The sequence below is a fragment of the Neltuma alba genome, unplaced genomic scaffold (genome assembly GCF_004799145.2).
Source record: "Neltuma alba isolate B1F8T4 unplaced genomic scaffold, ASM479914v2 tig00011507_pilon, whole genome shotgun sequence".
Classification (NCBI taxonomy): Eukaryota; Viridiplantae; Streptophyta; class Magnoliopsida; order Fabales; family Fabaceae; genus Neltuma; species Neltuma alba.
The window spans coordinates 44,628-63,379 of NW_021636175.1; the positions used below are offsets into that span (position 1 = coordinate 44,628).

Below are 18,752 nucleotides of genomic sequence, written 5' to 3' on the forward strand. Positions count from 1 at the left end.
AACTAACATTGCATTTTGATACTATGATTGATAATCTCTGCTCACCCCAATTATGTTTAAATCATAAACATTTAGGAGATGGAAGTGTTAAAGGGAAAGGCAAGGAGGTGGCAATTGCTTGAAGAATTACTTATTATGGACTATTTGGATAATGTTATGTAATTATGTAATAACTATGGTTGGATGATTTTTATATGTTTTACAGCATAATTAGAGTATGATTATATGCTATTTGGCATAGTAAATGATTCCTATGAAATGATGTGACGTAATGTTGTAAGAATGGAGTGTAAGAGGGATGAAAATGACCTAATTTGCACTTATTTTGGAGTTCACCTGATTTTGAGCAAATGAGTGAATTTGATGTTGAAACTTGGTAGCATAATAGATCTCATTTTTAGCTTTATTCACTAAAATTGGATTTTTGTACAAAAAGTTATGCCTAACAAAAGTTAGGTATAAATTCTAAAAAATTAAAAATTTACCATATGAATAGTACATATTTGTGGGAAAACCAGGGTCAACCAAAATAGATTTTTGAGCAAAGAGTATTTTTTGTTTGAAGATCACTCAGAAAGCTTCAAATAAAACTTAGAACCACTTTGTTTCAATTTTTCTAGTGTTATTTATGAATTTTTAAAGTTGACAAAATTTTAGGGTTACCAAGTGAATAGTAACTCAAGAATAAATTTTTTTCCAAAACAAGGTTTTCCAAGTTTAATGTCATATAATGCTATTCCAATTGACTTGTTTTGGCTCTACATATGGTCTAAAATTAAGGTGTTACAACATTTGCCTCTCCCTTTTGAATCTTCATAACACCATCTTCCTTGCCCTTCCATTAGCATCAAGGTTTATTGGCGGCTTGTGCTCACAATTTCAACAGTGGAGGCCAACCTGTCGACAACAATTTTCTTTGATGGCAAGGTCATAGATCTTCAAGCCCTTCATCATTCTGAGTCATGGCTTAGTCTGCCACCAAAATAAACCCCTCTCTACTCATTAACACCGCCGCCGCCATTAAACTCCTTTATCGATGACCATCTCAATCGACTTTACTAAGCTTTCTTCACCTCTTCTGTCTTCTCCACCTCCACCTTTGTGATCTAGCTTCACAGTGACCCCTTTTACCTTTGCAGAATTACTCATCGTTAATCATAGTCCATTCAGAGATCATTGATGGAAGACTTCAAACTATATTGACTAAATCATTTGTGGGAGCCAAACCTGATGGTGACAAATGGGATGAATCATGAAACAATTCACTTTTTCAGGTTATGTAACTATATGATTAGGTGTAGGGATTGGTTGAAGTATTTCTTTTAAGTTCTTAGAATTTTCCATTGTTCCATTGCTTGGCTTCATGATTCCATTTCTTTTCCTTATTATTATTAGTATGGCTTCATGATTTCTAGCTAATAATGCAAGGTTATTGTCCCTGTTGTGTGTGATTTTCTGGGTTTAAGGGAGGAGAATGAGTTTTTATAAATATTTCAATAGAGTGGATGAGTTTTCTAAAAAGAGGGTATTTCAATATTTTTATACAAAAATTCCATGTACATGCCAAACACATTATCAGGTCACATATCCTTCTTCATTACCGTTTCCATATTCATGTCCATTTCCATTTTCATCTTAATTAATTCCATTGTACCAAACATGGCATAAGAAACTTTTTTTTTATAGCATCAAGTACACGACGCTCAGGCTGTATTAGCCACTATCCAGAGAACTACTCTTAGTATTCATACAGTGCCTCTCATCCTCCCGTAAAGCATGACTAATGCAATCTACTAGTTCTCCAAAGCAAGTTAGTCCTAAAAGCATATCCAGGGCTCTTTTAGCTAACAGATCAGCCACCACATTTGCTTCCTTTGCACACAAAGTGATTCTCAGTAACCAATCCCTTTGTGTGAACCGGTGTACTTCTTGAAGCAGTACTGCGTTCTCATTATTTAGTTGCATGTTGCCATTAATCCACATGATCACCTCTTCACAATCACTTTTACTTCGACTTTCCCAGCTCCAAAATCCCAGGCCAACTTGAGTCCCCAAAGTATTCCACTAAGCTCTGCAAAGGTGCAACTTTTGGTACTTAGATTCACCATAAAGCCTTGCATCAACTGCTCCCGATGATCTCTCACTGCTCCCCCACATGCTGCCATTTGTGTGACAATACTTCGTGCTCCATCAACACTAACCTTCACCCAACTTTCCTTTGGGGTGTACCATCTTACATTTCATTCACGAGTCCCCCGAAACACGCTCATACCACACTAGCCCATGTCGCACATGCTAGTGTTCTTGCCTTCAAAGTACCTGGAGGCTCTAGTTGGCCCTGAAACACCAACCTATTATGTGCAAGCCAAATATTACGACATCCGATCACAAATAATGAACTCCAGGCCATACTATTGGATTTTACACTTTGTTGTAGGTTCTATTGGAACCATAGATCTACGTCGTCTTGCCGAAAGAACTCACCTTGCAAGCTACTTGGAATCATGGCTTGCTAACTTTCTTAGGCAAACTTATATGTGCATAGTGCAAACATGCAAGTTTCACGTTCCTCCTGACATAAAGGACACCTATCCGTATCCAAGAAGTCACAATCGAATCTAAAAGCATTCGTAAGTAGTCATCGGTGTGATGCAAGCCACATGAAGGATTTGCATCTCTAAAGGGCCTTTACCTTCTAGATACTCCTCCAGAGTCCAGTAGAGACGTGATTCAAAGAAGTCGAGATACTGGAATACATGGATTTAATAGTAAACTCACTAGTGCTCGACCAACACCACCTCGGTACATCACCTCGCAGGCCAGGACCAATAATCAGGACCTTTTCTATTTCCTGAATGATTTGTAGAGGCAAATACTTACACACTTAAGCACAACACAATTCACCATTTGTTGTGATAAAGTCCCTGACCATACACTTCGACATACTATCTGGTATTCAAGCCATGACGTAATTGACTAAGGGTTCTAAATTGGGTACCCATTTGTCATTCTAAAAACTTATCTTCATTCTATCTCCCACGTCCCATTCTAGACCCCACAACATGTCCTTCTAGCTTCATTTAATCCCTTTCCAAGACTATGACCCCTTCCATCCCTCCTTTATCTTTGGAATGATGTCATTGCTGTATTTGTTTTTTTCTTTAAGGAAACGCACCCATAGAGCATCTGGATACCGAATCATATTCCACCCTAACTTTATCATATGAGCCTCATTTTGCTTCCCAAAGCCCTAGCCCACCTTCGTTTTTACCATGGCATATATCCTCTTAAGCCACTAAATATGGCTTTTTGTTATGGTCTGTATTACCCTAGAGGAATGATCTACCACGTTTCTCAATACCATCGCAAACTGAGTAGGGGAGCGGAGAAGTTTGCATAGCATACAATGGGATAGTGGAGACCACCGTAGATACAAGGGTATGTCTAGTCGTAAAGGACAAGATGTTGCTTTCCAACTCGATAAACAACTATCCATTTTATCCAGAATACACTGGTAAGTCTGTTTGGTGACTCTCTTATGGTGAAAGGGCATCCCAGGTATTTTCCCAAGTCACTCGTCAAAGTAAAACCAAGAAAACCACTGATCTCCTGTTTCCTAGTATGATTAACGTTAGCAGAGAAAAAGATCCTGGACTTCTGAGCATTAACTTTCTCTCTAGATAACTCACAGAAATCACCAAGGCATGCTTTAACAACACCTGCTTGCTCTAAATTGGCTTCCATAAAAAGAAAGAGATCGTCAGTAAAGAATAAATGAGAAATTGTCGTTCCTATGTTAACCTGCATCAAATGGGCCAATCGCTCCATTAAAATAACAAACATGTAAGGAGATAGCGGGTCTCCCTATCTAATACCTTATATTAGGGAGAAAGCATTAGCTCTTTCCCCATTCCACATCAAACTCATTGAGGGAGAAGATATGCATTCCTTAATAATCCTAACCATCTAAGAGGGAAGCCTCACTTCCTCCAAGCACTATATAATAAAACCTCATCTCAACTAGTCATAAGCCTTCTCTAGGTCGATTTTGAGGGCTATAAAACACTTCTTTCCTCCCTTATGGCTCATGGAGTGAATGATTTCCTGTGCAAGGATAATATTATCTATACCATGTCTACTAGAGACAAAACTACCCTGGTTAGGAGAGATGATATTTAGAATTATTTTCTTGAGTCAATTGGATAGAGCCTTAGTCACCACCTTATAGATAATATTATAGAGATTGATTAGTCTAAAGTCGTGAAAGGATTCAGAAGAATCAACTTTTAGGATAACAATAATCGAAGTATTATTAATATGATGAACTTCTTTCGGGTCAACCATGATCCCGCTAACCATATCGATAACCGAATGTCCCACTACTTCCTATTGGCTCTGAAAATATAGTGGGTTTAGCCCATCCAGACCTGGGGCTTCAAAGGACCCATATCAAATAATGCTTGTTTAATTTCCACCGTCGAGACTCTACTGTTGAGCTAGTACATCATCTCATCATTGATTCGCGGGTATGTAATATCAAAGATGATTGAAAGTGGATTAGCACCTTCCTCCTTGTAAAGGTTAGCAAAATATTTCATTCCTGGCTTCATAATCTCATCAATATCATATGACCACTCTTTAGTATTTAGCTTGAGGGCCTCAATGCAGTTCCCTTTCTATCGACTACTCACCATTGAGTAAAAATAGTGAGTATTCCTATCTCTGAAGGAACAACAGTTGCACTTGGACTTTTGGAGCCACATGATTTCCTCCTAAAGCAGGAGCTCTTCAAGCTGCTTCCAAACGTTCCAAGATTAACCCATTACAGTTCGGTTGGTGAGCTGTACGACGTTCTAACGCCTGAAGTTGTTTGTTCAACCTTATTTTCTAGTGTCCAATATGCATGAACACCTCCTTGCTCCACTGCAACACTTGTTTAGTGAATGCACCTACATTGTCACACCATGTAGCATCACCCCAAGAGCTCTTCACGAAGTCCCCAAACCTCTTATGTGTGATCCATGTAGTGAAGAAACGAAAAGGGCAATCCTTTTTCTGCACTTAAGGAGAGCACTCGTCAAACTTCAAAAGTAAGGGAGTATGATCAGATTTGCACCTGGGTAGGTGAATTGCTCGGCTGTGAAGGAACTTCTGTCTCCACGTATTGTTAACCAGTGCATGATCAATTTTGCTAAAACTCTCCTTACTACTCCAAGTGAAGGAGGGCCCATAGAATTCTAAATTTGAGAGTCCACAATTGGCTACACAACATCTAAACAGGGTATCAATGCCTGTGTTTTGGAGAGCTTTGGAGACTCGTTCATTTTCATGAAGGGCAATGTTAAAGTTACCCAAAACACACTAAAGAGCCAAGATGTTCGAGCTAATCTGTCACAAATCATCCCACAACTTTCTTCTATTACTGAACCTTGGGCTACCATACGCTACTGTCAAGAGATACTCATTCATATCTCCTTCATGGAGAACCCCATGTAGAGCCTGGTTTGTTTTTAAGAGTACCCGAAAGGTAGCATCATCTCCTTAGAAACACCATATTCCACCACTAAAATCTTGAGCATCAATCAATATGAAATTCTTGAACTTCAAACATTTACTAATTTTGATAGCCTTATCTACACATTGTTGCGGTTCTAACAGCACAAGAAACTGAAACTTGTGCATCTTTAGCAAATCTTCCAAGAGTCGAGGGAATGCATGGCCTCCAACTCCCCTACAATTCCATATTAGGCAATCCATAAAACAACACATGGAAAAAGCAAAAGGGCATGTAGACAAGCTTAGAGCTTCATGTCCTCATCTGAGGACTCGTTCTGACCAATCTTATCAACTGGGGCCTACGCAACAGAGAGAGGATTATGATGAATCATAAAGCCACATTTGTTTGTTTCTCCTGGATCCATTGGGTCATCTGCTTCTTGGGTTATCGAGCCCAATAGGATTACCTTTTCATTAATAGATTGATCTCCATTGACCACCAAAGCCATATAGTTAGACTTTTCTTCCTGGGTACCCACTTGGCCCAACTCCTAATGCTCACCTTTATCGAGGCCCAATTCATCTTTTTTCTGTTGATAAACAGTCATTGTGTTTTATTGTCTTGGCTCCTTTATATTATCAGACACCCTTTTATTTTTTTATGCCTATGATTGTACGCTCTATCTTGATTTGAAATATCTGTCAATGGTGCCTAGATTATTTGCCCTTGAATGCTCACTCCTTCATTTTCCCCTGCATCATCAGATAGTGCCTTAAATCAAGATCCCGAGATTCTTGTGCCGCCTTCCTTCCAAGGATCTTTCATGACTTTCTCGCTCCTAGTATCACATGAATGCGGTTTCCTTACTCTTCCCTATTGCACTATCATCCATTCCCCGTACTTGGCTCCCTCCTTGCCAAAGTTGTTTGCCGACGAGTTTGTGCCTTTCTCTAACGTCCCTTATTTTGTTATGTTGCCAAAGTTACCCTCTTTCTTATTATTATCTCGCAGTCTTCGTGCATCAATTGCTTTTGACTAGTTTGTGTGATAGGGGCAATGATCGTGGTCATGCCAAAAACATCCATAAAAGAAACATATTAGATGTACCCTCATATTCCACTTGTTTCTCGATTCCATTAATCAGTATGAGTGGAAGGAGAGGCTTCACGAGATTGATCTCAACCTAGATTCTGGCAAATCAACCCTTATTACGACCTAATGTGGCTTTTTTGATTCTTAAGACCTTCCCTACCTAACTCCCCAAGACATGCAAAATGCCTTCGTCATAGTAGTCTAATGGTAACCGTGAAATCCGTATCCAGGCCACAATCCGTTTAATGTTTCTCTTTCTGAGTCAAAATCCTCTCTCCATGGTTGCACTGCTAGATGGTGATCCATGATCATCCATGGTCCCTTGGTTGTGCAAAGTCATAATCTGCATGTTTCTTGAACTTCACCAAGTAGAACCTAGACCTAATGTCAATAATGTCAAACATCTCCTCTTGCAATTTCCAGATTTGGATAAGCTTCATGTGCAAATATTCCTCTCTAATCATATGCATTAGAAGCTTAATGATTACTGCCTTCCCCCACTTTTTAGCCAAACATTGTTTAACATCCAAGAAAATTATAACATTCGGTCCTTATTCTGTTGGTTCCACCTTGATTTTCTCCTTTCATCTCTCATCACTCCACTATTCTTCATCTTCATCCTCCCAATCCTCCTTGTCCTCATCAGTAGTGGCATTCTGCACAAATGCATCCTTATACAACTTCTTGCTCCCTGCTTCCTTTAACGGTGGCACCTGTCCCGCCGAGTCACCCATAACGACATCTTTCTTAGCACTGGTTAACCCATCCTCCATCCAATCCTTTACTCGCGGCACCAGAATTTTCCTTCATCTTTTCGAGCCTTCTTCCTACTCTGATCCAAGGCATCGGCCTCCTTTGTAGAAGGTGGCAGCCTTGCATCTCCTCCAGACAGGCTCCCAGACACACCTCCACTCACCATTCCAGGGGATATCAAAAATTGGCAACAGTGTGGCATAAGAAACTTTGACAATAAATATAGTCAAACTTGTTAAGAAAGCTTGATTGCTAATTTCTCTACTTTGAGTGATGAGGTTCTCACATGATCTAAAGTGACATCATAATGCTCAAAATGAAAAATGCAAAGCCTATATGATTTACAACCTCGTTTTATTCTATTCTCAAAGGAACTTGATTAGTGAAAAATATGCAACATTATGTAATTTGTTTTTAAACAACATGAGAGAATGGTAAATACATTGATCTTCTCCCTAAAGTGGACCACCCAATTCCAATAAAAGAATTTAAACCTGCCTCGCTCGGCAATATTAGCCTAAAAAACATTACCAGGATCCTTACTAGCAGATTTAAAGGTTGCCTCGACTAATTGATTGCCCTCACTAATTGAGGTTTTTTTCCCCAGACACGTGTCTTACTATCTTTATATTAAAGGCAATTCTATTCAAGATATTGTAAGGTACTAAGGGGGTGTTTGGGTGATGATCCAAACCATGGTTTGGGGAAAGAATTACCCAAACACCATAAAAAAAACCAAAACCATGGTTTTGGCAAAAGCAAAAATTTTCTGCTTTTGGAGGAAAAAGGGAGAGTGTGAGAGCCTATAAGATATGTGTCTTGTTGTTTTCTTGGGCCCAAACAGATATACCCCTCCCCAATTATTCATCTCTTTCTCATTGTTTCAGACGCAGTACGAGGGAGAGCCTGAGAGAATCATATATATGTGTTGTGTGTTTATTATTAATTACTACAATAAATAATAAATTGTTTTATGTGAGCTTATTTAATTTTGTCAAAAAATATCATGGTATTTTATATGTATAATCTTTAAAATAAAATAATATTTTTCTATTGGTAAAAAATATTCATTTTTTACAAAAACATTTTTAATCTCATATTTTATAAATATATATACACATATTAATTGTTATTAATTATATTTTCTTATATGTTCTTAATTATGTTGGTAAAAAAAATATTATTCACAATTTTAGTCCTTTAAATTAAAATATATCATAAAATCTATATTTTATGTAATTATCATATTAACTTATGCCCTTTTTAGTAATTTGTACATATAAAAAGTGTTTTTGATAATAACTATCCAAACACTCTTACTTTATCAGAATCACTTTTTCACTGAATCTATTCTCCTAGAAATCTATTCTCCAGAAGCTATTCTCCAAACCATGATTTGATTTTATCCAAACACCCCTAAATATAGGCACCTCTCTTAATAGGGGATTCGAACTTTAATTAGTCACATTGTAAAGGATTGATCTCTTTTGCTAAACTCAATCCCAATTGGCCCAATGGAATTTTATTGTTTAGAAGCAAAGTCGTGACAATATCATTTTGCCCCAAAAAGGATTAGGGGGAGTATTGTGCAAGTGTGTAGGGCCCTAATTGCATTAAATACATCTAGAATAAATTTGCTTATTGTAAGTAGTTATTATTATCATTATTATTATTATTTTGCCAGGCATTTGTATCTTTTTATTAGAGACAATTTTATTCGAACCATTGTCGAGCACTAAATATATTTTTCAACAAAAATTACATTGTGATAAATGAGTACTTTTTGTTAAACTTAGTCATGCTAGTATAAGTAGTTACTATTGTATTTGCTAGATGGTTAAAAGTGGCCAAGCCCTTTTTAGTCCATTTAGGGTCCGTTTGGCAGGGCTTTTGGGGGGCTCAAAACTAACTTATTTGTAGTATAAGCCCGATTGGAAAAATCACGGTGTTTGGTTGGGCTTTAAAAAAAAAAAAGAACTTATGGAATTTAAGCTGACAAACGTATGTTGTGGCTCAAGCTAAGTTTTGTAGCTTATTGAAGAGCTTATTATGGCTTTTAACCGCTGTGATGTGTTAGGGCCAATGTTCTAATTTTTTGCCAGAGTTTTTTTTCTCTCACTTCTGCCATATTTTCTCATTTCAACTTTCTTCGTTTTTTTTTTCACCTTAGCTCTCCCACGACTGCGCTGCTGTTAGAGGGTCCTTTTTTTTGTTTTTTAAATTTCCTCCTTTATTGTTCTCCCACTTCTACCATTATTCCCTATTCACTTTGTTTTTTTTTTTTTACCAAGCTTTCATCACCCATGACCCCTCTCATATTAACATAAAAGCTCATTACTCTGCTGCCCAAGGAGCCTGGTTTTTAAAATATTTTTTTTTTTAAAATTTTAAATTTTAAATCACCCATTAAATTTCACTTCTTCATATTAAATTAATTTAAATTCATTATATTATAAAATTTTTTTATCATGTTTCATTATTTATTAAAACTCATACCCATTTTGGTTATTTTACAACCAAACATACTTTTACTCAATCATAATCCAAACAACTTTTTACCAATCTTACTTTTGCAAACTAATTTTTCTGGACTCCAATCCAAATACAATTCAAGTTATTCAATTTAACTTTTACTCAATTTCACTTCTCCATAAGCTATTTTTTTTAATAAACTACTTTTCCAATCACTGATCCAAACGGATCCTTAAAGTGATGGGTGGTGGACCTTAAAAGAGCTAAGCAAGCAATGTAAAGCGAGTTGGCAGGCTCCTTTGTTAACTATGCATCATCATGTGGATATTATAGGAAAAATTGCTGCATGGTTTTTTTTTATTTTATGTTTTTCTATTTTCAGTTGTATTTTTTGTTAATTGTTATTTTCTTTGTTATTTTCATGTTGCAGATGTTCTAGCCTTGCTTCTCACTCGATTCATTTGAACTTTGTTCAAATTGATCGAATGTGACTAGTCGATTTTTATTTACTCATTTTACTATGTTATATAAAATTGTCTTTATATATATATATATATATATATATATATAAGAATTGACTATACTGTTTTAGAGAAAAAATTGAGGTAATATTTTTGAAGAGGAATGGGTTCGGACTACTGTTCAGAACATCTCCTCTTTCTTTCACATCTTATTTTCTTCTCTTTTTTTTTAACTGTTAGATTAATATTTTAATGATTCAAATTTAAATCTTTTAAAAACTATTATTAAAATATTAAATTATAAAAATTAATAAAAAAATAATTACAAACTATATTAAAATTTAATCTTAATAGTTTGCAAATGCACTAAATGGTTTTAAAATCTTTTTATAAATAGTTTATAAAAAATTAAAATCTAAACTATTGAAATATGTTAATCTAATTGTTAGAAAAAAAGAAAGAAAAAGGAAGATGATGAGAAAGGAAGAAGAGAGGTTCCAAGCTAATTGGAACCGTGGGAGCAGCATGAATCGACAGGGTATGAAAGGCGGGGTTAATTTATTATTTTCATGATAGAAGTTGTTACATTAGCTTTTATTTTTTTTAAATGTCAGTGTTTCTTTATTGTTTTATTTTTATCATTGTTAATTTTATCTTTTTTATTTTCATTGGTTAAATCAATTTTGAATAATTGAAATAGAATATATCATGGATTTTTCACAATTTGAGTTTTCTATAATTTCATTCCGTAATCTCCATTTGTACTCTTAGTGTTCAGGAGAAGATACTTATAATTAATTCACATATATCAATAAAAAATTATTCATTTATTGAGGACAAAAAACCATTAAGGTTATCATTAAATTCAAACAATTTTTAATATTTCTCTTATTAAGTATGCTAAATTTTATCATCATTTTAGTTTCTACTTTTTTGACTACCCTTATTAAATATGGGCGTGTATAAAAAAAATTTAATAGTCATTGAAACCGTAAACAATCTTATAAAAAAAATTAAAAATACTTTCCAGAAGATGTCCTGATCAGTGTAATTATCATTGTGATATTTTGCCAAAAATATCTGCAACTTGCTTTATTTTTTTTTTTAAATAACAAAAAAACTGAAAATTACTAAATGTTAATACAAAATATTAATAAAATTTGTTTTTATTTACAAATTTAGTATTATTAACACCGAATAAAATATTGTTACTAAACTTAGGGAGTGTTTGGCGAGTGGTAAAAATGTTTTTAAAAAACACTTTTCTCTAAACCAAGATAAACGCTTTCACATATTTATTTTATACTTCAAAAAATCACTTTTAAAATTATGGTTTCATATTCATCTAAGCACTTTTTTAATGTTAGATTTACTAATTTTTAACCATTTTTTAAGCTCATTTAACTCCTTTATATTAGTGGTCCCCTCGCGAGGCCGGGCACTGCCAGCTCCCTTCCCATTTACCCGCCACCACAGTCAACAGTCCAAAAGGGCAAAGGGATAAGAGCCAGCTGCTCCAATTCGAAACTAAGGACAATCTGGCGGGAAAATTTCAAATTGCAAACTTCCACAGGAAGCTGAATTGAGCATCTAACCCCACGCCTCACCCGCCATTATCTACTATTTATTGGCGCCTTATCTTCTCACCCAGCTTGTGCCTTTGTGCGCTTAACCTGTTCGAAGAAATTCTTCAGAGAAACGCTTATCTTCGGTTCGTGAGAGATGTATGTCGTGAAGAGAGATGGACGCCAAGAAGCGGTCCATTTCGACAAGATAACTGCTCGGTTGAAGAAGCTCAGTTATGGGCTGAGTACCGAGCACTGTGATCCCGTCATGGTGGCGCAAAAAGTATGCGCTGGTGTTTACAAGGGTGTCACTACCAGCCAACTCGATGAATTGGCTGCTGAAACCGCCGCTGCGATGACTGCCAACCACCCTGACTATGCTTGTGTGAGTTTTTCTTCTCCTTCGTTATGGTTTCGGTGTTGATTTTAGATCTTGGGGGAAGTACGTCTTGAGTGCCTGTAGATTTGCATTCAATTTGATTTCCCTAGTTCTGTGACTTTGATGATGGGATTTGTCTGCATCGCTTTTAGTTAATATGTAATCCTTGCTCTGTGGGCCTGGATACTGAAAAAGGACTTGAGAATATGCTTTCCTGATGGATCAATGGTTTAAAAGGTCTTATTGCTGCCTGTTTATTCTTACATGTTCGCTCTCCATGATCATATCTGCAGTTGGCTGCTAGGATTGCCGTTTCTAATCTCCACAAGAACACTAAAAAGTCATTTTCTGAGACGTAAGCATCTCTGCAAATGGTATATTTGTTTACGTTATCCAGGCTTGCAGATCTGTTGTTTACTATAGTGTCAATCTGGTGGTTCCAGGGTCAAAATCATGTACAATCATTTCAATGAGAGATCTGGTTTGAAGGCTCCTCTTATAGCTGATGATGTCTATGAATTGATCATGAAGGTATCATTTCCGATCGCTGCTCGTTTATATGCAGTGCGTATCATTGGTTGGGAAGTGCAATTTAAGTTTGTTCATGGCTGTTAATATCTCAACACAAGTCATGTTCTTATGTTTGTCATGTTTCCTTTCTGGTTGCAGAATGCTGCTCGTTTAGACAGTGAGATTATCTATGACAGAGATTTTGACTATGATTATTTTGGTTTCAAAACCCTTGAGAGATCCTATCTACTAAAGGTTCAAGGGAAGGTTGTGGAAAGGCCTCAGCACATGCTAATGAGGGTTGCTGTTGGAATTCACAAGGATGACATAGAGTCTGCTGTCCGAACATACCATTTGATGTCTCAGCGATGGTTCACTCATGCATCTCCTACTCTTTTCAATGCTGGAACTCCAAGACCTCAAGTATGATTAGTACTTAAGCTTCTGCCACCCATCAATTCATTTATCTCATTGTTCTATGAACCCTTGGTCATGTTTTTTTATGCTATTTACTTGCGTAAGTATAGCAATAAGTTGTTAAAATTGGCTTTATGTGTTTTGGCAGTTGAGTAGTTGCTTCCTTCTGTGCATGAAAGATGATAGCATAGAAGGTATATTTGATACTTTGAAAGAGTGTGCTGTCATCAGCAAGTCAGCTGGAGGAATTGGAGTCTCTGTTCACAATATTCGAGCCACAGGTAGTTATATTCGTGGAACTAATGGGACATCCAATGGTATTGTTCCAATGTTGCGTGTGTACAATGACACTGCTCGTTATGTTGATCAAGGGGGAGGCAAGCGGAAAGGTATATTTTCTATGGAAATAATTCATTTTTTCATGTTCTTGTAAAATGCCTTTTCTTTATAAACTTTGCACTTGCAGGTGCATTTGCTGTGTACTTGGAGCCATGGCATGCTGATATATTTGAGTTTTTGGAGTTACGAAAAAATCATGGAAAGGTATGAACGATCTAAAGAGAAATTGGATGGCATTCTTTAATTTCTATCAGGGGAAAATGGTCCAAACTATTATTAGTAGTTTGTTGTACATATACTACTTTACTTCAAATATGTATTATTTATAAACTGGTGCTATTATTACAGGAAGAGCACCGTGCTCGAGATTTGTTCTATGCTCTATGGGTACCTGATCTCTTCATGGAAAGAGTTCAGAGTAATGGAGAATGGTCATTGTTTTGTCCCAATGAAGCACCTGGTCTGGCAGATTGCTGGGGTGAGGAATTTGAGAAACTATATCTTCATTATGAAAGAGAAGTAAGTTCACTCTTCGTTTGTGTAGGATATTTATTGTATGCTTTGACTGCACCTTTCCGGTTTATTTCTGTGATGCTTATCATGTGTGCTTTTATCTTAACACAGGGAAAAGCAAAAAAGGTTGTTCAGGCTCAGAATCTTTGGTTTGAAATCCTAAAATCCCAGATTGAAACTGGAACCCCTTACATGCTTTTTAAGGTCGTCTACCATGACTCGTTAAATTTCTACTGCAGTATTCTGCTTTAGTCCCTCTTGTAATGTCCGCTCTTGCTGAAACTCTTATATTCTTCCTAGGACTCTTGCAATAGGAAAAGTAATCAGCAAAATTTAGGTACAATTAAGTCTTCAAACTTGTGTACCGAGATAATTGAGTATACCAGTCCAACAGAAACTGCTGTATGCAATTTGGCGTCAATTGCTCTCCCTCGGTTTGTAAGAGAGAAGGTGGGGCATCTCTAGCATGCTTTATGTATAAGACTGATTTTTTATTTGGTTTTTGTTCAAGGTTACTTCCAATTTGGAATTCATTATCTTGCTTGCTGTAGGGTGTGCCAATGGAGTCTCATCCATCAAAGCTTGTTGGGAGCAGAGGCTCTAGGAATCGTTATTTTGACTTTGATAAACTGGCAGAGGTACCATTTACTGTTAAATAAATCACATCTTCCTAAAGTTCTTTAATTGAGCTTTGAGCTGAGTGCTTTAGCGGCAAGCAAAAAAAGAAAGAAAAAAACCTTTGTACTTCCTTGTACTGACATTTCTTTACTTGAATTTTAATTTAATGGTTGTATGGGCTTTTGGCTGATGTCAGGTTACTGCAGTGGTGACGACCAATCTTAACAAAATAATTGATGTTAATCACTATCCAGTTGAAACTGCAAGGACATCAAACTTGCGTCACAGACCTATTGGTATAGGAGTTCAGGGTCTTGCTGATACTTTCATACTGCTTGGCATGGCATTTGATTCACCAGAGGTAAATCATTTTGTTGGGGCTGGTTGTCATCTCAACTTTGAGTGAGATGTACATTGATTTGATAGTTTACTTGGATGTGAAATGCAGGCTCAGCAGTTGAACAAGGAGATTTTTGCAACCATATATTACCATGCTTTGAAAACTTCTTCTGATTTGGCTGTGAAGGAAGGTCCCTACGAAACATATAGTGGGAGTCCTGTGAGCAAGGTACATACATACATAATATACCTAATTGTGAAATCATTTTCAGTTTTTCTCATTTTGAGAAAAAGTCATTGTTATTAAGTTTCAAATGTCTTGAATTATTTTTTGTATTGCTCAGGGAATCCTCCAGCCAGACATGTGGGGTGAGACACCCTCAAAGCTTTGGGACTGGGATGCTCTCAGGATTATGATATCGAAGCATGGAGTGAGAAATTCACTTCTCGTAGCCCCTATGCCAACAGCATCTACCAGCCAGATTCTTGGAAACAATGAGTGTTTTGAGCCATATACTTCTAATATCTATAGTCGAAGGGTCATAAGGTTTGTGTTGTCAGCTTCCCATGTCTTGTTAATGCCCTATCTCGCCTTCTAAGTTATGCTTGTTTATTTCTCAGTGGTGAATTTGTTGTGGGTGAACAAGCACCTTTCTTCATGACTTGACTGAGATGGGACTATGGTCTCCCACGATCAAGAATAAGATCATCTATGAGAATGGTTCCGTTCAGAAACTCCCAGAAATACCCAGTGAGCTGAAGCTCATATACAAGTATGAGACTTGCATTATTTTAACCCACCCAAATGTGGTGATAATGCGTTCTTACCGACATAATTTGTATTGTTCAGAACTGTTTGGGAGATAAAGCAAAGGACATTGGTTGATATGGCTGTTGATCGTGGGTGCTACATAGATCAGAGTCAGAGCTTAACATTCACATGGATCAACCTAACTTTGGAAAGCTTACTTCTTACACTTCTATTGCATGGTCCAAGGTATGTAATTCTACTTTTCAGAAGTTCAAAACCTGGATCAAATTATTAGAAATTTCCGGCTAGAGTCCATGGGTTGTAGATTGATTGCTTTTTTACTGGTATTTTTTTTTTATTGTTATACAATTTAATACTTGCACTTCCATAAATATGTTAACATTAGGCTGAGCTTAGGATCTTGTCCAAGCGTGACGGCTTGTGCTGTCACTAGAGCAACTTGTCATTCTCATCTATTTTATTTTTTTAATTGTTATTGACATCTGTCTGGGTATAGGGTCTAAAGACTGGAATGTATTATCTCCGATCACAAGCCGCAGCAGATGCATCAAGTTCACCGTTGATACCTCTGCTCTCAAGGTATGGAAATTCATTATGATCTATATTTCATTTTGTTTAATGATCATGTTGATAAGAAAGATTTCTGTTTGCAAATGTAGGAAAATCCAAAGGTGGAGGGGAGGAACAGGAACAGGAACAGGAACAGGAGGATGATGGAACCAAGATGGCACAAATGGTATGCTCTCTGACAAACCGTGAAGAGTGTTTGGCTTGTGGAAGTTAAGAAGAATCCTACATTCGAACGGCATCGTCCTGACAACAACAGCCATTACCTTTCGATCATTACAGAATGACACTACGTCCGAGGATCTACCTTATTTGATTCACTAGTCAAATACTATGTACTTGTTTGTAGCTCAACATGTTTTTAACCCTTTGTATGTATATATCAGTTTCGCTGGTTAATTATTGGTGCTTCTCGGATAATTTATGTTTAGTGCTATAGTTATTTTCTTCGTAGTGATGTCTAAGCACTACCTTTGGTTATAAATAATGATTTAGTTTGTAATGCAAATTGCACCAGAAACTACATCTTATATTGAAAACAAAGAATAATAATAAATAAAATTGTGCACATTAAACTGATGTCTCAGAACATTATCTATCAAACTGGAGCTTTGCATGATAATTATTTAATTAATTTGGGACATTAAAAAAGTTAATAGAATTATATGATTCTAACAAGATTAACTTATGCTTTTAAAATATTTCTCTTTAACATTAGATTACAAATCAATTTATAAATTAAATAAATTTGTTTGAAAAATTGATAAATATGAGGGGGGAAAAAATAGACTAAGATCGTGCATTTAAAATCAAAATTAAATTCTTATCTAATTCATACGTTTAGGATTAAGGATAAGAAAACATGACAATTAAATTCTAGATTCCGCAGAAAATCTTTTTTTTTTTGGGGGGGGGGAGCAAGTGTGTACCGGATAGGGGGAGGAAGCTGTTATTGCAAGTTGACGGCGGCGAGTTTGACGGCGGCAAGCCATGGGCATGAATTAGTTTACAATTATTCTTTAAGGGAAATATTCAAATATATGTAAATAAGCAGAATGGCAGGTTTGTTTTTGAGTTTTGACCAACAAATCAAAGGTTGAAAAATCGATTTAAATTTGAATTTGGATTTGGATTAAACCCATTATTTAGAAGATAAACAAGTAAATTATATTATTTTTATTTTTTTGAATTATAAATCCTCAATTTAACATTATTATCTCAAAAACTTTAACCTGGTTATTTCAAATGTGAACTATAGTAAAGGATTTTAAAGTATTAGAATTTAGAATTTCTTGTGCTACCCAAGCTAAAGATTTTGAATGCGTAGTGTTAAGTGCGAGATTTAAATGTCAAATTTATCTGTCCAAATGCGTTATAAATCTTTTGAAATAGGGATTTATAATGAGTCATTGGATTAGTCGAAGTCTCAGAATGATATCATGTGATGAAGATTAATCATTGAGTTATTATATATATATATATATATATATATGAAAACTTATCCCTATCGTGGCATGTTATCCTAACTTATATTCTTCGGTTTTTAATATAAAACATTACTCCTCCATCTTTATTATAAGATCCTTTTAACTAAATTAAGCGGTTTAAGAAAACAGTTAAAATCAATAAAAGCAATTAATATGTAGTAAATATATTTTTTCCCAAATATATCCCTATATATAAATGGATAAGTGTGAGAGAGTAATAGTGAGATAAATGAAGAAAGAGAATGTATTAAATGTATTAAATTAGGAGTGTAAATAATAAAAAGGTATAATGTATTAATGTTTAGACAGACTCAAAGAGGATTTTATAAAAGAAACAGACCCATTTAAAAAATTGAATCTTATAATAATGGAGGAAGGGAGTATTTAACTAATTTGATTATATTAAGAAAATTAGATAAGTTAGTTAATCATAAGAAATATTACATGTTTTTCCTGAAATAATATAATTATCTTCTTAAATCATCCCTTCTTCTACTTCATTATGATTGAGGAAGTATCAATAAGGATAATTTAGGAAAAAAATTGACAAATATGAGATATAGATATTATATTTAGGACTACAATCAACTCAATAATTAGGTCTTATATTAAGGATTAAAGGAGTACAACAATATGTTTATACTAGAAACTAACATTTCTTGGCATGCTTAACCCAAAAAATCTTGACATGCTATGAGGAAATCGTAATATATCCTAATTAGGCTGTTTTCCAGGTAAAATTTAATAAACAAACTCTCAATTACTTACTTAAAAGTTAAAACATGAGAGCCTGGTTGACATGAGATAAAGTTTCGGCCAAATTACATAAAATTTTTCTGAATTTGGAATGAGGTGTAAATAGTTTTTTTTTTTTAACTATACTGATAATTTTTTCCCTTACTAAATAAACTCTCTAAATTTTCAAGTCTATGAAGATAACTCAAAACTAATCACTTTTATTCCTTTTAAAC

General features: G+C 35.5%; 1 pseudogene; it reads left to right on the forward strand.

Annotated features, from left to right (window-relative positions):
• The first annotated feature begins 11,764 nt into the window (after positions 1 to 11,764).
• Positions 11,765 to 16,751, forward strand: LOC114714467 (ribonucleoside-diphosphate reductase large subunit-like; annotated as a pseudogene).
• The last annotated feature ends 2,001 nt before the right edge of the window (positions 16,752 to 18,752 follow it).